Source organism: Bactrocera latifrons, unplaced genomic scaffold, assembly GCF_001853355.1.
Source record: "Bactrocera latifrons isolate USDA-ARS-PBARC rearing strain unplaced genomic scaffold, ASM185335v1 scaffold_39, whole genome shotgun sequence".
NCBI lineage: Eukaryota > Metazoa > Arthropoda > Insecta > Diptera > Tephritidae > Bactrocera > Bactrocera latifrons.
The window spans coordinates 1,392,954-1,413,872 of NW_017537034.1; the positions used below are offsets into that span (position 1 = coordinate 1,392,954).

General features: G+C 34.3%; 1 protein-coding gene and 1 long non-coding RNA gene across 4 annotated transcripts in view; one reads left to right on the top strand and one right to left on the bottom strand.

Annotated features, from left to right (window-relative positions):
* LOC108972265 overlaps positions 1-20,919 on the bottom strand; it is a 159,874-nt gene that overhangs the window by 101,081 nt on the left and 37,874 nt on the right. The window contains exon 1 of one of the 2 annotated variants that reach the window (XR_001993621.1): positions 19,093-19,163. The exons of the other annotated variant lie outside the window; for it this stretch is intronic. This is a non-coding gene — a long non-coding RNA (uncharacterized LOC108972265). Of the gene's footprint in view, positions 1-19,092; positions 19,164-20,919 lie in introns of those variants that run through there. 2 annotated transcript variants of the gene reach the window in all.
* LOC108972262 (receptor-type tyrosine-protein phosphatase N2) overlaps positions 1-20,919 on the top strand; it is a 135,543-nt gene that overhangs the window by 81,849 nt on the left and 32,775 nt on the right. The gene's annotated exons all lie outside the window — the stretch shown is intronic.

The window sequence follows — 20,919 nt, forward strand, 5'->3', positions numbered from 1 at the left end:
ATTGCAAGTAACAATTTAAGATAACAAAAGTCTACAAGTTTCGGCTGCGTTGATACTTTGCGTGAGTGACAGTTAACTTCTTCTTCTTCTTGTTGGGTATAAATAACAGTAGCAAGTACTTGCGACATGAAATCTATACCTAAAGCAACAATACTAACTCAAATATCAAACTCAAACTACCTACAACACTCCACAACGCGCTCAAAGTATTGTCAACTTTTTCTTCACCACAAATATAATCACTTTTCGCACTGCACTACCGGCAAAGGGTGCTGCCGCAAAAAATATGATATGACGAAGTTGATGCCATAGCGTTGAGTTAAAACCAAATACTTTGCCAACAAAACATATTTCGTGAGAATTTCTCATAAAAATGTGCACGTTACCGCTACTCATCGACAGGCATAAGCAGCAGAGAGCCAGTGTGGTAGGCAACATAAGCATGTGGCATGCAGCTAGCTGTTGAAGTAAAGCAGCTGGCTGCGTTTCTTAATGAAAAATGTGTAGTGTAGAAGAGTGTAGCGAATTTTTGACGAAAATTATGCGTTATTAATTTCAGCGCTTACGCTTACAAATTCTTTGCATACTCCTTGGTGGGTTTTCAGCTGCAAGCCGAAAAAGCGGAAATTAATTTCTGCAACATTTCGACATTGCGCGAATGGCATGGCAGCGTGACAGCTATTTACATTTACACACGTATGTATGTATATATGTACATATATGTGTACATAAGCAAGCAGGTGAGCGGCGTTGTGGTTTCATATGTTACTCATACGCCATGCACAACTGGCATTTTCATATTAATATACTCATAATATGCATGTGTATGTGTGTGTGTGTCAGGGGATAGCAATTTTGACTTGCGGTTACATTTTGACGCTCATTAATAATTTATACTATAATTCGGCGTTGGTGGTAATTGCTTATGCGTGCGTGTTGTTGCTGCGGTTATGTTAACTGCGTTAATAACCCTTTGCCACAGCCTTATGCCATTGTGGTAGCTTACGGCTGTGCGTGTTTGTGCATGAAATTTGGTTTGACAAATTGATTTTCTATAATAAGAGCTTGCTTCTGAGTTGAGCAGCTTATACAAGTGAGTTACAAATGTGTCACCGTCGCAAATTAACCGCAGGAATCACACAAGTCACATGGTTTTTCTTGAAATAACAAGTTTATTACATTTATATATTTAGTTTCCACAATTTGCTACTAAAGTTCTTGATTTTTTGTCAACTTGTTCATTAGAGTTTAAAAATTTGACATTTATATACAAGTTTTCGAACGATTTTTATCAATTTTAAGCACTAGAATGCAGTACTATGAATAAATAAAGTAATAGTATAGGAGGTACATATATAATATATAGTATATAATATTTATTACCTCATATCAGAGCACTCACCTAAGCTTTCGAACTTTATTCGTTTCAATCTCAAGATAACACTTTTCACTTATTCACAAGTATTGAGCCGGTTCAAAAATCAACTATATATACTGGCGTCCACATATTCGGTAACTAAGGTCTTGAACAATTTTTGTTGGAATTCTTAATATGCTGGCATACTTTGAAGGAATTATTTACGCAAAGTTTTATTACGTTATATTAATAAATGGAATTTAAAATTACGTTACATGAGAAGTGGGCGTGTTGTAGTTCAATTTCGCAATGACACAATATGAGAAGCATGTCACTTGTTAAATTTAGTCCAAATCGGTCGGTCGGGTTCCGTGACCCGATATATGTATCTATCGTGCTTAATTTTAGATGATAGGTACAACCAAAGAACATTCGCTGTCATTATGTACGGTACTCGATTTTGTTTATATGACCACCAAGGACACGCTTGCAGAAGTCCAGGCGCTGAACACAACTTTCGACGGTTTTCAAGCATAAATCGTCCGATACTGCTGTAATTTTATATAGGATGGGTGGAGTGCTGCCTAACCAATAATAAATATTTTGCTTATTGACGAAGCCATTCAGTGAAAAATGAGCCGCATCGCTGAAGATGATTTTTCGATGAGAATTTGAATCATTTTAAAATTGTTTCTCAGCCCAATTTACGACTATAAGACGATCGTGGTGGCCAAGCGGCTTCAGTTCTTACAATTTGCGTGATCTTGTAAGGATGTAGGCCAAGATCTTTTCAACTTTCAAAATTCGCCACAACGACATCACAGAGACGCCCATCGCTTGAGAACGACGTGTGAGGGACCGATTTGGGTCGCAAAATGTCTGTAAACTAGTCTCATACTAAAGCTCTCATGGAACAAAGGCGGGAATTTTATCGAAACATTAATTGAATTGCTGATTAGTTTAAGAATGAGTTTGAAACTAATAAAGTTGTACCCTAAAAGAATTAAATGTTTGCTTTGAAATTGTCAGCGGAATTGTAATCTGAAATTCGGAACATTATCGATAATTTCGGTGAGATTGCAATTATTTAAGCAAGAAAATAAGTTGTGAATTGCATTACAATATAGTTGACAGTTTTATTTGTATTATTTTATTTATCGATATATTTCGATAATCAAATATTTATCGATAAGTTATTAACTTCGATAATTATCGAAAAAACTTAATTGAATAGTTCAGCTTCCCATAAACGATTACTCTTTATTTGTATTATATTATAAATCGATAATTTTCAATAACCCGATATTTATAGCTCAATAATAAACTTCGGTACTTATCGGAAAACCATAATAATAGAATACTTTAATTTCTAAAAAACGCTTATTTTTTATTTGTATTTTATTATAAATCGATATATTTTGATAAACCGATATATACCGATAAATAACTAACTTCGATACTTATTAAAAAATACTAAAAGAATACACGTTCGAGAACATTTTACCTGTTGCAATTTTCATAATGAACACTTCATCTGCAATGAACTATCTAGCTGCATCTCACTACATTACACAACTGCGCCTCGTTGACAAATATGATATAAGAGCATAAGCACACATTTCGCTGGCACAATAAACAAATTCAATTATCCCAGCAAATAATTACTGGCAATGGCAAAATGGATTAAGTGCATTAAGTGAACTTAAGACTGATTGATTTTAATGTCTTCGCGCAAACGCCATAAATATTTATGTAATTTCACGTGACGTGCAAAAAGCCAACCAACTAACGGTTAAGCTAAAGCTGCAAGCAATTGCAAGCGCATAACTTATTGTGCATTGCTTGAGAGCTACAAAGCGCACACAAACACACACAAGCAAGCATTGCATAGCAGCCGGTGTGCGCCCAAGTGTATGCTACACATCGAATGCAATCAATTATAATCCAATGCTTAGAAATGCATTAACGAAAATTGCAGCGATTATCGAGCGAAACGGCATACGCAAGTATTCATGTGCGTGTGTGTGTATGTGTGATGCGAGTAGCATGTGAAGGGATAAGCAACATGACAAGCAACGGCCTTCACTCGGCGGGCGAAACACACACTAGACTTTCAAGAGGAGCAAGTAGGGGCCAGAAATTGTTTCTTACAGAAAGCAGGATATAAAAAAGCAACAAAAAAGTGTGCGAGCCAGCACATACAGTTCACAGTTCTCAGTTCTCCTGTTGCACAATTTAGGGCACCTTTGGCGCATTTCAGGTGCAAATGGTGAAAATGAAAAATAAATAAAAGAAATTGCCGAACATTTTTTCGCGCACCTGAGTTGCTGAGCCGCCTTTGTGCCACAAATGTTTGCCTGGCTGTAGCGTTGAGTATGCGCTTTTTATATTTGCTTGCCTGCCACAGCGCAACACTTGATGGAATTTTGAGTTTGTCGTGTTGTTGTTGTGTTTTTATTTCACTTCTGCTTTTTTGCTTCGCCTTTGATACTCCCAAATGTAATCGCAAACATTTGTGCCCATTTTGTGCAGTTAAGTGCAGCGAAGCGTCCGAGTGCGGACAGCGCAAAGGCGGCGTTGACGCGTGTGTGTGTGCACAACTGGCAGCTGGTAGTTGCCACTTTGGCACCTGGACGTGCCGCAGCCGCGCCAGCTGGCCGGGTTGAGTATGCTTGAGTAAATTTGTACAGCGGTACAGTGGGTTTTCAGGAGGCGCAAGCGGTCATGCAAACTCCCACGCACATACACATACATATGTATATACAGTTATATATATACAAACAAAAATAAAGCTAAACACCACTACAGCTGCATGCCAACCTTGTATTTGTAGTTTCCTCAACAATTTTGGCTTTGTGTAGCTTTGAGTTGCACAACGTGAAGTTGCAATAGCGCTCGACTTGCTCGCCTCTTCACCTGTCTGAGTGTTTACTTAACGGGTGCGTGTCTACAAACGTGGACGATTACATATACACACACATATATCTATATATATATGTATATATATTAAAACAGATATTTGTTCAATGTTAGCACATGTTTGGCTTACCAAAGCGCTGCTACTTCGCTACAAAGCTTGAGCATTAAAGTGAATGCCAAAGATTTTCCACTTGAACAATTTGTGCTGAATTTCGCTGCAAAGCAGGATAAGAAAGTTTCTTGAGTGCGCTAGCCTTAAGGAATGCTGTATGAGTGTAATAGCTGAGAAAACTTTGGGGGAGATACAGAAGCAGGAACTAAGGCGTTTGCACAAGCGAACACGTAAGTGTATATGTAAGTGTGTATACGCACTTAAATACAGGTATGCAATAGAAGAAAATTCACAACAGTGAAATCGACTAAACAGAAATAAATACAAAATGAGAATATATAAAAAATAATAAAAACGTAAATTCTGCGGCACAGACACGGCTGCTACAATATCTTTCACAAATATAAATATTTGCCATACAAAAACTTGTTGTTTATATAGTCTAATGAATAACTTTTCCATACAATGACCTGAGTTTGTTGGCTCAATTTGTATTGCAGCTATATGCTATAGTAGTTCAATCTGAAGTATTCCTTTGGAGAATGTAAGATTTTCTTACGACCATAATATATGCCAATTTTCAAGACGATATCTCGTTTAACAGAAAAGTTTTCCATACAATGACTTGATTTTTATCGTTCAATTTGTATGGAAGCTATACGCTATATTAGTCCGATCTGCACTATTTCTTCGGAGATGGTAACCTTGCTTTGGATAATTCCGTGAACATATCTTCTCAAGTAAAAAAGTTCGCCGGGTTTGATTTTGATCGTTCAATTTGTATGACAGCTATATGCTATAGTGGTTCGATATCATCAATTCCGGCAAATAAGTACCGTCTTAGAGATAAAAGGTCGCATGCAAAATTTCAGTTCAATAACACAAAAACTGAGAGACTACTTCGCCTAAGTATATACAGACTGACAGATACCCTAACGTTTTCTACTGGGTTATACAATTTTCATTCAAGGTGTAAAAAAATTAAAAAAATTCCAAGCAATATAAAATATGAAATCATATCAAAGCAGAACAGCATAAAGAAAAAGTAGCAAAAATTCTTAGAATTGTGCGAGTTGTAGTTGAATGAACACAATACAAGTTTCGATTTCAATTCCAATTTTAGTAATTGAATTTGAAGGCTACTCGCTGCAAGAGTGCCAGCGCTGACGTTGATGCTGAAATATGTTTTCCGTTAAATGATTGTGTTAACAAAAAATGTTAACACGTTGGAATCTGGACATAATCGTGTAATACTTTTTGTATCCAATATAAAAAGGGTGAGGCTTATCTTAATGCAAGTCTTTCAGACTGAGTACTTGAAAGTATCAACTTCCATTTCAAGCAAGCTACCCAATGTGCTCTAGTCAGCACCAGACCTAGAAGTTACTGAAGTAGCGATTCATCTGAGTTACGTCTATCGAAATATTAAAGCAGCAGTCATAAAATATTATTTAGTCGAAAATATATTTTCGTATTTCTAATCAATCTTATATTTATAATGAATCTTAATGAACCAAATATGTACCATTTTCGTCGATCACTTTTTGTCATTTATCCGCTAGAGACATTATTCCCTCAGTGTAAAACTTTTCTGGTTTCTCGGCAAAACACTGCGACAACTAATTTTCACAGGCTTCTCTTGAAGCGAGCTTTACTCCATTAAGGAAACGTAACATAATTTTTCATAAGTTTACAGACGAAGGAAAAACGATATAATAGCAACCACTTAAGTTGAAACGAAATTAGAGTTTTGGTTATAAAGTGGTTATATATCGGTTACACGTTGGTTTTGTATTGGTTATATATTAGTTATATATTGGTTATATATTGGTTATAAACTGGTTATGTCTAACAGCGGAGGCTGAAAATCTTGTGCTACATATATGCGATATGTAGTAAAAAACAACTCAATTTCGATATTTTTGATGGTGTGTGGTTTTGCATTTTAGGTGACGATTTTACTTATACCAACCAATTAAAAACTAACCAACAAAATTTATAAATATATTTACTTTATTGCAATTCATACCATTTAAATTTGTATTTGAAATGAACTCAAGTACTTGAGATTCTAAGCAAAGCAACAACTATTCTCGGAGCTGTGGTGAATCGAACAAATACATAGGAAAATAATAGAACTACACAATGTAACACATATACATGCATATAATATAATGTGTTCTTATGTTTTCATGCAATTCTCTACAATTTCTTTGTCAAAGTTTCTACCTCCCAAGTCTATCTCTACACTCCACCCCGTGAGACTTTGTCAATCAGAATGCAGTGACATGGCAATCAATCAGTGTTGATTGAAAACAAATGAAACAAATGTTAACTAAATAAATTGATGGTAAATAAATGGGTAGTTGTTGCATGTCAAAGATGATGTCGCTGTGAATTCAATTAAATTATTCATTTTGCTTCGTTTGCTCTCAGATTGCTGACGTGACTAAAATTTACTATTTACAGGTCTGTCATGAAACGAAGTTTAAGTGAATAACTGCTGGTCGAAAGGCAATAAGTCAACAATTAATAAAAATGAGACGAGTTTGAAGTACGAGATGTTTTGAGCTTTAATTCAAAAATGAACAGCTTTTTTGAACGTATAAGTTCTTAATTAATTTTTAGCACAAATTAGTTTAGCTCTCACTCCATTTGCTTAATTATTTCCTGTCATAATTAGATAACGAGGGCAATCTAATTGCAAACGCAGAAGGAAAACTAGGCTTCAAATTAGTTAACATTGTCTCATATTAATATTTATAAATGCATATACGCAAATATTGAAGAATTATTGTGCAGCTGCGCTCATTTCCATAATTACAGTCAAGCCCACTCACAATTTCACGTTGATTCAGTTAATTACTTTGCGACTTTTTGATATGCAAATGATGTGAAACCCACTAAGTTCTGTATACGTAGTAGTTTTGCGCGTAGAAAATATGTATCAATATATATAATATACATACATCTATATATATATATATAGTAATATATATGTAAATGACGGTGTAATCATTCCACATACTTTCATGGAAAAGTGGAAACTTTGCTCTTACACAAATTGTCATTTTCTTCTCTATACTTATATATACTATAGATACATGCGATAGTTTATATGTAGTATGTTTGTTAGTACGCTAGCATATTTAATTAAAAACTTAATTGAAATGAAACATACTGAACGACAACTTGTTAGGATATTGAATACTGAAGTAGTAATTGAGCGAGCGCAGAGCATTCTGAATCAATTTGCCATAACGCGTATATGCCCTATATATGTAGGTAGTGTGTTGCATATGTGCATATGTGCCAATTATTGCTTCATTGTTTATATGTAATTATTTTATGAAAACAAGGTGTTTTTTGTTATGTAAAAGCTGGAAGCTGTGATGTAAAGCATACTCATGAACGATAAAGGCTTCAGCAGATATATTATATATGTAAAAACAGAGAATATGGCTCTTTACAGCAATCAGCGTACAGCAGATCTGTGGCACAATATGTGCAAAATTATTGGCCGACACGTATTTGCAATATTATTGAGTTTATTGCATAAAAACATTGTTTACATTTAGCATTAAAACTAATATTTTAGTTTTATTTATTTAGCGTTATTTAGTAACGCAAAATAGACGAAATAATTCGACTGAATCATTGGTTTCAGAAAAGTGTTGCTTACATTTAGGATGATTAGGTGTAAGAGTAATATTTATTTGATAGTATCGCGAAATTGACGAAATAAGTCCACTGAATCGTTGGTTTCATAAAAGTGTTGCCTACAAAATGAAAAAGTTATTCAAAAGTCTCGCGAAATATAATCAATATAATTCGCTTAACTAAAGTATAATAAATCACTTTAGTTTACATTTAACAAAAATAGATAAGGAAAGTTATATTCCGAAAAATTTTTGCCAGCAAACTCACCTACTTAAGAACCTCAAAATATGTCCAAACGCCTGAAGCTTTGCTAATATCTTTGACACATAAAAAATAAACAATAAAGGAATTTTAGAACCGACTGTGCCAAACCAAAATATTGCGTCCACTCTTAAAATTATCAAAAACGCAAAACACGAAATATTTAATATTTTAATTTTCTATTTTGCATCACCCTAATGTACTATAAAAGAAAACATAAAAAATTGTGCCAGCATATGCAGTTCTTTTTAGCGCTGCGGAAAATGTTATTACAGAGATAATAAAGGCTTCTTTTTCATTATCTACACGTGCCGATAGAAACCAAGCTGTTATACATATCTACATAACTGTAAATAAAGAGGGTTACATTTATATACAGGTTTATCAGTAAATATGCAAAACACAGTTCGCTTGTAATGCGCTTTTGTTGTCAGGACAGTTGGATTTCGATAAAAAAATTTCATATAGAAAAGGTTATATATGTCGAAAAATATTCGCATAAACTGTCATATATATATATGATATATACAAATATAATATGATATATACAAATATAGATATTTAGAAGTACTCCACCATAATATCTTCCTCATTTTTATACATTGCACTAACCCACTAACACAAATCTGTCGTTGTAAATCAGCCGCTTACTGATAACCAAAATTGAATTCTCAGTGAAATACAATGAGTTGATAAAGCCTCGACATATAATATTATAACGGCATTATAGCAGCGAAATGCGATATAAAACACACGCTGGCAAACAATAGGTAGAGTGTATATTTGTATATATGTATGTAGGTGCATGTTGTTATGGAAAAACGTAGAGATATTATATATATGTACATATGTACGAGTATAGTGCAGGCATTCTACATATAGCATGATGAAATTAGATTTGAAAATTTAGCAAAATTTTTAATGAAAATATAGCTTTTCGGATTCATGATATATCAAACGTACTTAACAGCTACATTGTACATACATATATTATAAAAATTATATTCTTACAGATTTTTTGTTGTTTTGAAAGAAAATCGCAAAAATTAGATTAAAACTTTTCAAAAGGGTGCCCAAATAAAAGAAAACTTTGAATACCTTTTGGCATATTTTAGCAAAGTCGCAAACCACGTATTGTAATAACACAACTTCTAGCAACATGTTTGGCGAAACCTGCCTATAATTAAGCCAATCTTCCTTATAAGACTCTAAAACTTTCTAAATCGTCGAAAGAGGCATATAAAATAGTTAAAATATTCAAATTTTGACAATAGACTTGACACTGCTTACTTTTGTTTAAATTCATAGTTCTTTTAAAACCCTTACAACCAATTTTAAGTAAATTTCGAGGAAAATATCCTTATGCCATATGATGTAATTGTGGCGACAGGGCTTTTGATTTCGCTTTAGATAGCAAAGAATCAAAACCTTATCTCGCTGTAATAAAGCGGACATAATATCCTCGGTAAGAGATCAATATCTTTTCTAATCTTTCTATTTTGGGAATAATTTTGGAAATGTATGCAAATGATTTACATCTTGATATAGGCTTCTTATAAAAAAAACTTTCTATACTGTAGACATTATGATAAAAACATGCCTCGTTCTGAATGACCTTCGCCCTATTCAACTGATGAAAATATTAAAAAAGTGAAGAATGTGGTGCTTGAAAATCGTCTAGGCAAGAGAGATGGCAGGAGGGCTCGACAACTCTCGCGAGTCTGTTAGAATGATTTTGGTAGATATTATGGATATAAGACGCGGTCTTGCTCGATGCGTCCCGATTATGCAGAATTTTTTTTAAAAATAGTACAGTAAACAAGTCTCTCTGAACATGCTTCTTCTTCTTTCCTTAAACTGAATTTGTCGCTCCATTAAACCCGTTTTCAGTCTATCTAAAAGATAAGACAAAATTCATGAATAATTAAGTATTTTGTGCTTCATTTGCAATTTCTGGATACTGTTTTCATCTTGGGTCTGTATTGCCCATAGTTCAGTATTTTGCTGACCTTACCTCCCGGTTCGCGAAAATATTTCTCAATGACGCATAAATATCAATGAAATTGAAACTCTAAGAATCACATGGGACGCGGGATCGCTTTGTAAATGAGTACACACTTCAAATTTTCACATAAACTTTAGGATTTGATTGTTTGTCACACTTTTTCATTTACTACAGAGTATCCTATAGCGAAAATATAGTATATGAAATATATTACGTCAAAGTACCGATGCACTTGCAGGCCACCAAGTATGCGTCAAACCTATTTAATGACGTTAAGCAGCCATTTTCGGCCAGCAGCTGTCACTGTGACGTCATTTCGTGTTGGCAAAATTGATGGCAAGCGTTTGTTAATAACATTTTAATGGTCTTAGCGCGTTATTTGCCACAATACATCAAAAATGTGCGATCTTAAGCTTTCAGCTTACGGAAAATAAGTGTTTAACATATGTATACATATGTACATATATGCACATGCATGTATATGTAAGTAAGTATACATAAAGGCGTCTGCATATGTATTTAAGTAGACTTATGTGATCAATCGCTCTGCGTGGGCAGTTAGCACCACCTGTGTACACAAATTTTGCCACTCAAGTTATTCAATATTTTCTGCGAAATTCATTGAAAAGGCGGCGAAATTCAATATTTACCACAATAAAATGGATGTTTGTATTCTTGGAAACACAATAATGGCTTAATTCGCCTTAAGTGTGTGTATATAATTCGTAAACATATGTGCCATAAATAATATTTGTATATATTTTTATGGTATGTGAGAGTGTATAAGTACACATATGTGAGTACATATTATTTCAACTGAGTATAAACATATAAATACATAATTTATATATACATATGTATATATATGTACATTCGTGTAAGTTTATTTAGAGACACCGCAAGCTTAAGGCTATATTTATATATTATACACATGTATGCTTACACACATATATGTATTTCTCTGCCAGCATACATATATAACATGCCATATATGTATGCTGGTTCGACACTACATATGACACATATGTATATAATGTGGCAAAACCGTTGTTAAAAACCAGCTGCTACTCGAAAATCTGATATTCGTAGCTTAGCATTATCATCAGCGCCAATTCGTAATGACAGCAATCGAATTAAGGAAGCCAAACATGACATTAATCCATTAAATCGGACCGAACACATTCGGTGCATGTTTTTGATTCTCTTTCTTATTTGAAACTCAAAAAGACTTGGGTTAACGTCGTCGAGTCGTATGGTGAGCGTGAAAAAAACAAGATGAGGGAGATCGAATGAAAGGACTAACACACAGTTAGATTAGTAATAGTGTGTTGCAGCAGAAAGATAGAATATGCATGAAGAAGAAAAGCGTAGTTCGAGGATAGAAATGTAGATGAAGCAATCGTAATTATCATAATTATCTTAGCCAAAGAAAAAAATTGTGCATGTGTGGATAATTGCGTTGAATTCTAGCTGATGAAAAGCTGTAGAGAGAGAATGAAGACTAAAAAGTAGAGAGAAAATAAGGAGTATAGAAAAAGTATAAGCAATTAAAGAAGGCAACATATCAAACAATCTAAACCATTGATACATTGTAGAAACTTAAAGAATAGCGCATAATATTTTCCAACTCAAACTTAAGGCTATTTTCCTTATCAGAACAAGTTTAAAAGACTTGAAATACTCGCATTAGATACTCAGAGAAAGTTCAACCAATATTTGAGTATAATTTATATTCATTATGCCCGAAATAACTTTTTTAAGTTACATTTATGGCAATAGCTGTCTTCGATTTGTCACAAATCTGCGTTATAATAACGTATGAAGCGTTTGCAATTTCGTTACGCTGCTTTCTTTGATGGATAAGTTCTTCTTTCCGCCATAAAAAAAAGAAAACATGTTAGTATGCTCTCAATTTCGAGTCTTACCTGTACTATAAACAATTATGCTTTATTGCGAAATCTGAGTCTTGAAATTCATTAAAAATATCTTTATTTTCATTTTTGAGCAAATTGTCAAGTTAGCCATTAATATTGGTTAAACTGGTATAACTTGTCTAAAGAACCAGTGAAATATAATTGAAGATAGCGATTATATCACTTTCATGAGGTTTTCACATACTCTTTTCAACTCTGTAACTTCGTAGAGCGTTAGTATCCCGCTTCAAAAAATCAAAAGACGATTTCTCTTAAATATAGTGGAAATTGTAATTGTACACTTATATCAACGATTTCTCAAGTCCTGGAGACACTTTTCATAAGCACTTTTTGGGAACTTTTTGGGATGGCCTTCAGCTCCTTCAGCGAATTTTGTTTTATCTCTTCGATTGATTGAAAACTGGTTCTACAAGACAAAATCACGCGGACCCAAATCCGAATACGATGGTTCATCGATGGTATTAATTGAGTTGTTGGCTTTAAATTCGGTCACAATCGTGACACAACTCCATAGTGCATTATAATCGTCTAAAATTAACGAATTCTTCTTTCAGATTTCCGGTCGTTTTTACGATGGACAAATTCATGATCCACCAAACCATCGAAAATAACAATGTGTGCGTGTTTTTTTTTTAATTTCTTTTTAAATATTTTTTTTTTTATTTTATTTTATTTTTTATTTTTTTGCTTCGGCTTTCGGCTCGATTTGGTCCCTCCCATGAGATTATTGACTTGTTTGCATGTCAAACTCATAAACTCGATAAAAAAAAATCAGCTTTCTCGGGAAAATTCGGCTAATAAGCCAAATACCCAAAATATCCACCAAAATCATTCGAACGGACTTGCGAGAGATGCCAAGCTCTTTTGCCATCTCTCTAACACTTGCCTGACGATTTTAAAGCACCACATACTACAATTTTTTTTTAAATATTTCCATTAATTGAAAAAGTCGAAGGTCATTTAGAATGAGGCATGTGTTCAACGATCTCTGGACCATCTTTGAAAGCCTTATACCACTCGTAAGATTGTGGTTTTGATAAAACGGAATCACCACACACAAAATTTAGTTAGAAATACAGAATTTGAGGCAAATTCTTAGTGAAATATTTTTGGCTATTGTAAAAAATAAAAATTGGTTGAGAGATTACGCTCATATTTGGCATAGTAATTAAGGTCAGTCCTATCCACTTAGCGAATAATAATAATATTTTTTATTTTTTTTTTGAAATATCATTTACTTGTTTATTTGTATTACAATATCCGGATACTTTTTTGTCACAATTTCTTTCTTATACAATTCGGCCCAACCATTCAGCCATCCCACTGTAGCGAAATTTCGCTTTTAGAGAGATAACTCGATATTCGAAACAAATACATAAGACTTAGTCATGTAATTTCATTTATTTTGACTGTTGAACTCATTGATCCCAATTTGGCTAAATAACAGGTGGACTACGGTCTATTTTCACAATCTTAAAGTTCTTTTTTTTTAGCTATTGGTAGTCTTTCATTCAATTAGTTTATGTAAGTTATAGAAAATCCAAGAGTAAATCTTATTTGTATGGTTGGAAATTTAGTAAGAGATCTGTGATTTAAATTAACACCCATATCGTTTTGCCATCGCTACATTATTATTGTGAGCCTCTATTATTGAATTGTGGCTCTTTTTCAATTCGGTCTTGGACTAAGTCAGTCAATGAGTCAGTAACTGTCAGTCATTACTGATAAGCTATGCAAAATTAATAGCAGCTGAAACGATAGTCGGAAACCATATTACAGAATAGAATGCAGATTACTTACTAGTTCACACTTTAATAACTTCAGAGTACGAGTTCTCAGCATTATACCATCTGATCAAATTTGACCCGGACTGACATTATTTTCAATTCACTTAATATAAGTCTTTAATATCGCCTTCAAAATTGGCTCCTGAGCCGATATAAGCATATCGAGGCTTAACCCAATTTTCTATAAATTTGCCATAAGTTTCGGCTCAGATGGTCTGCTTTTAGTAAATTTTGATTTTTTCGGTTACCGAACATTTTTGGAATGTCTTAAGCTAGATTACTGAAACTTTTCGATGTCATATTCATAAACCAGTAACCACCAATAACTGTCGGTCTGATGAACGTAGGATCAAGTACCTTATCATGCAAATCTTTTGCGAACTCTTCTCCACGTCGTTTTTGCAAAAGTTTGGTATTATTCGTTGGTAACTTGGTTAGTTTACTAACTAATTTCAATAAGTCAATTATTTTAATATAGTCAATTATTTTAATATAGTCAATTACCTCGCCATATAAATAAATCATCAATACCAACCAATAAGAATAAAAACAGGTCTTACAGACTTCACTAATCTTAGACGGAGCTCGACTTCTGAGCTTCTTTTCATAGAAATATTTTTAAAAAACACTACATCTTCTTTATAGCAAAAGCGCCCTTTAGACTCCACAAAAGGATAAGTAAGCTGCCTACTATGTTTTTCTGATTCCATACTACTGTGAAACAAACATACATACGCATAAATGTGACTTCATACATATGACCAGCACATACATATGTATCTATATACTCGAATCTGCCATGTGATAAATGTGCACGCAATTTCGTGGTTTATTTTACCGTCAATCAATTTGTATGCAGTGGCGCAGAATCATTCATTTGGCTTTCACTTGAATCGACGATGGAGACCGCAAAATTATTTATTGCATAAACACACACACACACATACTTAGGTATAAGCTTCCGGGCAATGGCGTCACAAAGCCACCACAGCGCCGTAACGAGTGCGCTTTTCGCACTGAAATTAAAAAGAAATACAGACATAATCACCGAAATCGCGCAACAATTGGCACGACCGACTGCCCAGAGCGCGGCTGGCTGTGAGCGCTGAGCCTGGTTTGAGTTCTCGATGATGCGAAAAATTATAAAAAATAATGATTGCAGCCATTGGGGATTTTTTCGCGCAATTCTTACTAATTCTCTTTGATTTTTGTTTGTGTTGTTGTATTTTTTAAATTGTTTTCTTTTTTACTTGGCTTATTTTGCTAACAAATTGCTTGCGCGATCCACGGAGTGGGGCTGAGGTGATGGGGGGATAGCAAAACAATAGGCATAAAAAATCTGATCAAATATCCGGCGCTAATGGGGACATTATTTAGCGAGCAAATTATTAAAAAAACAACAAGAAAAAACATATATATATATAAATACAAATAAACAAAGGCGCACAATAAATGAAATGAGAAAGCACACAAAACCAGGGCTAATGGAAAAGTAAATAAATATTTGTAGAGCCCACGCATTAAGCAGCGCTCCAAGTAGGCCTGAGCACATTGTTGTTGTTGTTTACGCTGTACCCTGTTGCATCATGGCATGCGAAATAAGCAATTTCTCAAATTTTTATTATCTATTCGCTTTATTTGCCGAACATGACAAAAGAAAACACATAAAAATTATACATATACGCATATGTATGTGTGTATATTAGAATAAGTAAATACTTAAGTGTGTATTTAGGCGCTGGCTACCAAAATAAATAAATGTAGAAATAATGCTAATATTGTTTGGGTAGTAAAAAGCCTATTGAGGTGCGCAAATACCTAAAGGGCAACAAGCACACAGGCACAGACCCACACAAATACAAACACTAGTACATATATACACACACATATGCACTCAAAGTCACATAAGCACACGTACACTGACGAGAATCCCAAAAAGCTGGCAGCAACCGTTGGTGAGTTAAGTGGAAAAAGAGCAAAATTATTAATCACACACACACACACACACATATATAAAAATATGCTTACATGAGCACACATGAACAGCTCACAAAAAGCACACAATCTGCACTCAAGCATACAGACACCCACACTGTTGCGAAATTTCCGACTGAAACTCTCAGCTTCTCATTGGCGTTAAGTTGGCAAACCACAAAAGCTGGTTTGCACTATATTTTCTCGGCTTTACCGCCTTTTTCGGCCTAATATAAAACAACAATACCAGCAACAACACCATAAGCACCACCAACACCAAAACCAACATTATCATCGCACCCTCAACACAGTTGTGGCAGTCGTAACTAACACATCCCACCAACCTGCCCGGTACACAGCCGGAATATCCCCACTGAAAATATTAAAACGCTGCCAGGCACTTGAGCGGCCGTACGCTAAAAGTCACAGTCTCCATCCATAGATATTTATGTGTACTTGTGGTCCTTCATACCTTTCGTCCGACATAAGGCGAGGGGCACACGTGCTGGCGGGTGGGTGCATATAGCATAGATATGTGCAAGATATGATTTATATATATACACTAACACACATATATATATAATATCTACCAACTCTCATGTAAATTTCAAATATGTAAGCATAGGTAGCCCTGTAGCAGTGAACTTGCGGAACACTTTTCTGTTACTGCAATATACCATGTAAGGAAAACTAGGCATGTTTTTACTATAAAGCTTACGCATTACCTATTCGTAATTACCATATTTCCTTCTTGGATAAACCAAAAATAGTTCAATAGGTAATCCTAGTACTAGACCAGTGCTGAAGCCGCCTTCGAAATGGTAAAAGCGAAGGAAATTCATAGTAAATTGAAATACACTAGAAGCGAGAGATAAAATACGGAAATTAAAATAAAACTAATTTACAGTCGATCTGTGGTCGGGCAGCGAATGTAGAGAATGGACGTAGCTGAATTTTGAAGGGGCTATGAAATCGATTCTAAACTAGAAGTCATTTCATTTGAACTTGAATTTTTCAATGAAAACATATTCACACAACTTCATCCAACTAAAGAAGTTTTTCGGCCCACAACACATATTCTGGGACTTTATTTTTTATACAATGACCTTCGGAAGCTTTTCGCAAACTTTTAATAAAAAAGCTTTAGGGACAACATTCAAATCTTCAGATAAGAGCGGTTTTTTTACCCAGACTCTCGTCTCTCTTTCTATTGGAAGGAAAACTTCAGTATGGTATTATTTTATGATAAGCTCTCAAAGATTAATGAGCTTTTTTTTTATAGTTTTTTTGGGGCAACAAGCTTTACTCATGAATTTTCCGGCTCACTTTGGCAATGAAGAGTCCGATCTTCAAGATAACTGTTTATCCTAAAGCTGATGAGAGCTTTTATATATTGCTTATCAAGACCAGAGAGAGCGAAAGCTTGTTTTTCAGTAAAATAAAAATTTAGATGAGAATCATAGCGCATGATATAGCTAAGCTTTTTAAAAGCTTGTACTTTGAGGAAGGTGACAATAAACAAGAGTTTGGAAACGATCTTCAATATGACCTAAAGCTTATGCGAACTTTTCAGTAAAATAAACATATAGATGAGAATTATAGCAAACAATCTAGCTAAGATATTTAATACATCGATCTTTCCGAAGCTTTGCAGTCTAGCCATACAAGTTTATAAAAAATATTTAAAATAAATCAAGATTTAGATGAAAACCACAGCAGACAGTTTCTAGAGTACCACCATCTAGAAAAGCTCCTTAAAAGCTTGTTCTCTGAGAAGCTTTGCACTCTAAGTCCAGTCATATCAGTTTGTCAAGAGCAGAAAGCACGAAAGCTAATAAAAAATAAAAATATTTAAATAAATAAAAATTTTAACGAAAATCACAGCAGACAATCTCTAGCAAACCACGAGCTAGCAAAGCTACTTAAAAGCTTATTTTTGAGAAGCTTTGCACTCTAAGTCCAGTCATATCAGTTTGTCAAGAGCAGAAAGCACGAAAGCTAATAAAAAATAAAAATATTTAAATAAATAAAAATTTTAACGAAAATCACAGCAGACAATCTCTAGCAAACCACGAGCTAGCAAAGCTACTTAAAAGCTTATTTTTGAGAAGCTTTGCACTCTAACCTCAATACAAGTTCTCTGAACGTAAATTATTTCTATTTGCCTTTAAGGAATTCAGAATTTATGTTATTCATGACAACACAGAAAATTTTGGTCCCTTGACAGCTGCATCTGATAACCCTAGTAAGGTCACACTTAAATTACCAGAAAATTTACCAACAAGCACTGCAATTATACTACCTCTGTCAAACCATCTTAAGCACTTCTGCGCTAGTACGCATTCCCCATTGGGCCCATATTGAAGTTATTACGCTCTCACACACATAAAATATATATTTTTACTGTTATAGATATATATAAATTTATGAAACATCGCCAGTTTTACGTTTATACTTCGTTTACAGCGATTTTCATTCAGAAATACCAGACCCAAGCTGTGTGTCATAAAAAATGCAATAAAAAACTAAAAAATCCGTTATAAATTTTCGCTGCTTTTTGCAAGCCACACATACACATACACATATGTATCTGCAAGTGTGTGAGTGTGTGTTGGAAAAAATATACAACATTCCCCTGAGTTTATCTACGTGGTTAGTGGTTTAGTGAAGTCGGCTGGCAAGCGAGTATATGTATGGATGTATGAGTGCAGCTGTGTGTGCCCACAAGTACGTGTAGCTTGTAGCTGTTAGAGCACCAGTGCAATCCACCGGTGAGTTCATCAAATTTGCGCACAAACGTGTAAAAATGTGTGCCTGCGTTGATTTGTGGCTGATGTTTGAACAGGAAATTCCAACACTCACACTCATATGCACAGCTATTTACTGCTATGATTTTTACGATGCAGGTGAATGTGCAAAAAAATTATAATAATTTGCTCTTTCACGCAGAGATATTTTATGGGTAGTAAAATTGAATGAAAAGTCTTAAAAACACTTTAAAGACTCGTGACATAAAGAGAAGAACAATATTATTGAACAAATTTATTTTTATAGTTGAAAGGTTAGAAGTTCAGCGCACTTACCTAAGCTTTGGAACTTTATTCGTTTCGTTCGCGAGATAACACTTTTTCACACATTCACAATTTAAAAACACAAAACACTAAAACACAAATCTGAAAAAATAACAGAAATAGGGAAGAATTAGACAATTATAAGATAAATATAATTTATCAAGTATTAAAAAATAAAAATATATATTTCCATTTAAATTTCCATAAAATTCATAATAAGAAATTTTACTTTTTTTATTCGATTATAAAAATTACGAGTTCTGCATACTAGCATATCTTGCTGACTGATAAGAACAAAGTCGATAAACAGATCGTTTTGGGCCAAAAGGCCAACTCAGTGTTGGACAAGTTCCCGCGAAGCCCAGCTACATAGAATTAAAAGAAACGAAGAGAGTGAAGCACTGCTCTCTTCTCATATAACTAATTCCGAGGCTGAGGCGATTAGCTTTACAGTTGCTTTCGATTCCGTTGTGATCTGGCACTAGTCTTTTCACAAAGTGACTAACTGCCATTGATAAGTATTTCTTAACCTTCATAAACATTCCTTAACCTGCCGTGAATTGACGGTTAGTGATGGTATTGCCGCAGAGTTATCACAAGTACTTAGTAGCCAGTAACCTTAATGACAGTAACCTTAATGATTCGGCCTCGGCTCGTAGAAGACTGAAATAGTCAAGAAGCCTGAAGTTGAAGTTTATAGAGAGTTTCTGGCTTTCAAAAGTTCCAAGCGTTGAGCTATTCGCAAAATGGCCCCATCAACGTCTTCTACGTACCCACAATGCCCTTGCAAATATGTGAGCAAAGAAAAAACCGCCAGAGTTCGGTTTGCCGACTCAATGATCCAAAAGATTCGGCAAAAATTATAAGAATTTTCAGATTTTCAGACATGTGCTCAGTTAGAAATCTAGATTATTTGAGTTTGGCAGCAACTTCAGAAAATTCTTACGGAAATACGCAGAAGATACTAAGTTACTTAAAATATTCAATTAAAATCAAATCTAGTAGCCTTATATGATTGCTTTTTAATAGAAATACATAATTCGACTCGCCTTCTACATTTAATTTTACTTTGATAATTATTTATTATTATATTTTAAATTTTAATTTTTTAAATACGGCATATTTTACAGTACTACTACGATAAAGGCAAAAATGCATCTCAAGCCGCCAATAAAATTTGTGCAGTTTATGGACCCGATACAGTTTCCATTTCCACCGCACAACGATGGTTTCAACGTTTTCGTTCTGGTGTATAGGTGGTCGAAGATGCGCCACGCTCTAGAAGGAAATTGCGATAAAATCGCTGAATTGGTCGAAAGAGACCGGCATAGTAGCAGCCGTTGTATCGGTCAAGAGCTGGGCACGAGTCATCAAAAAAAACAAAAAAAATTTTATGAACAGTTGAAAATTCAATAAAAAAAAATACCGCAAGACTTTTTTGACAACCTATTATACGATCTTTACTAAAGACTTGATTATTACGCCATCTATCGGAGAGCTTTATTGCACTTTTAAGATTTTAAATAATTTTTCAGTAGTTTCAGATCAATGAATGAAAATTGCGTCTCGATTGATTTTAATCCAAAACTTCATTGTGGTTATATGAAATTCCTTACATAATAGGAGTTCAAATAAACTTAGCCTCTACCGCTATCTCTGATAGTGATGTCTTATCGATACGGTGAAGGTATTCTAAGTAAAAACATATGAAATCACCAGACTTAATATTTTTCCAAACTCCCAAATCTTGAAGTGAACATAAAATTCTAGCATGATACTAACTAGACGTTGATCTGACTCATAAAGCTAACACAGCTAATACTAAACCTTCTATTTAGT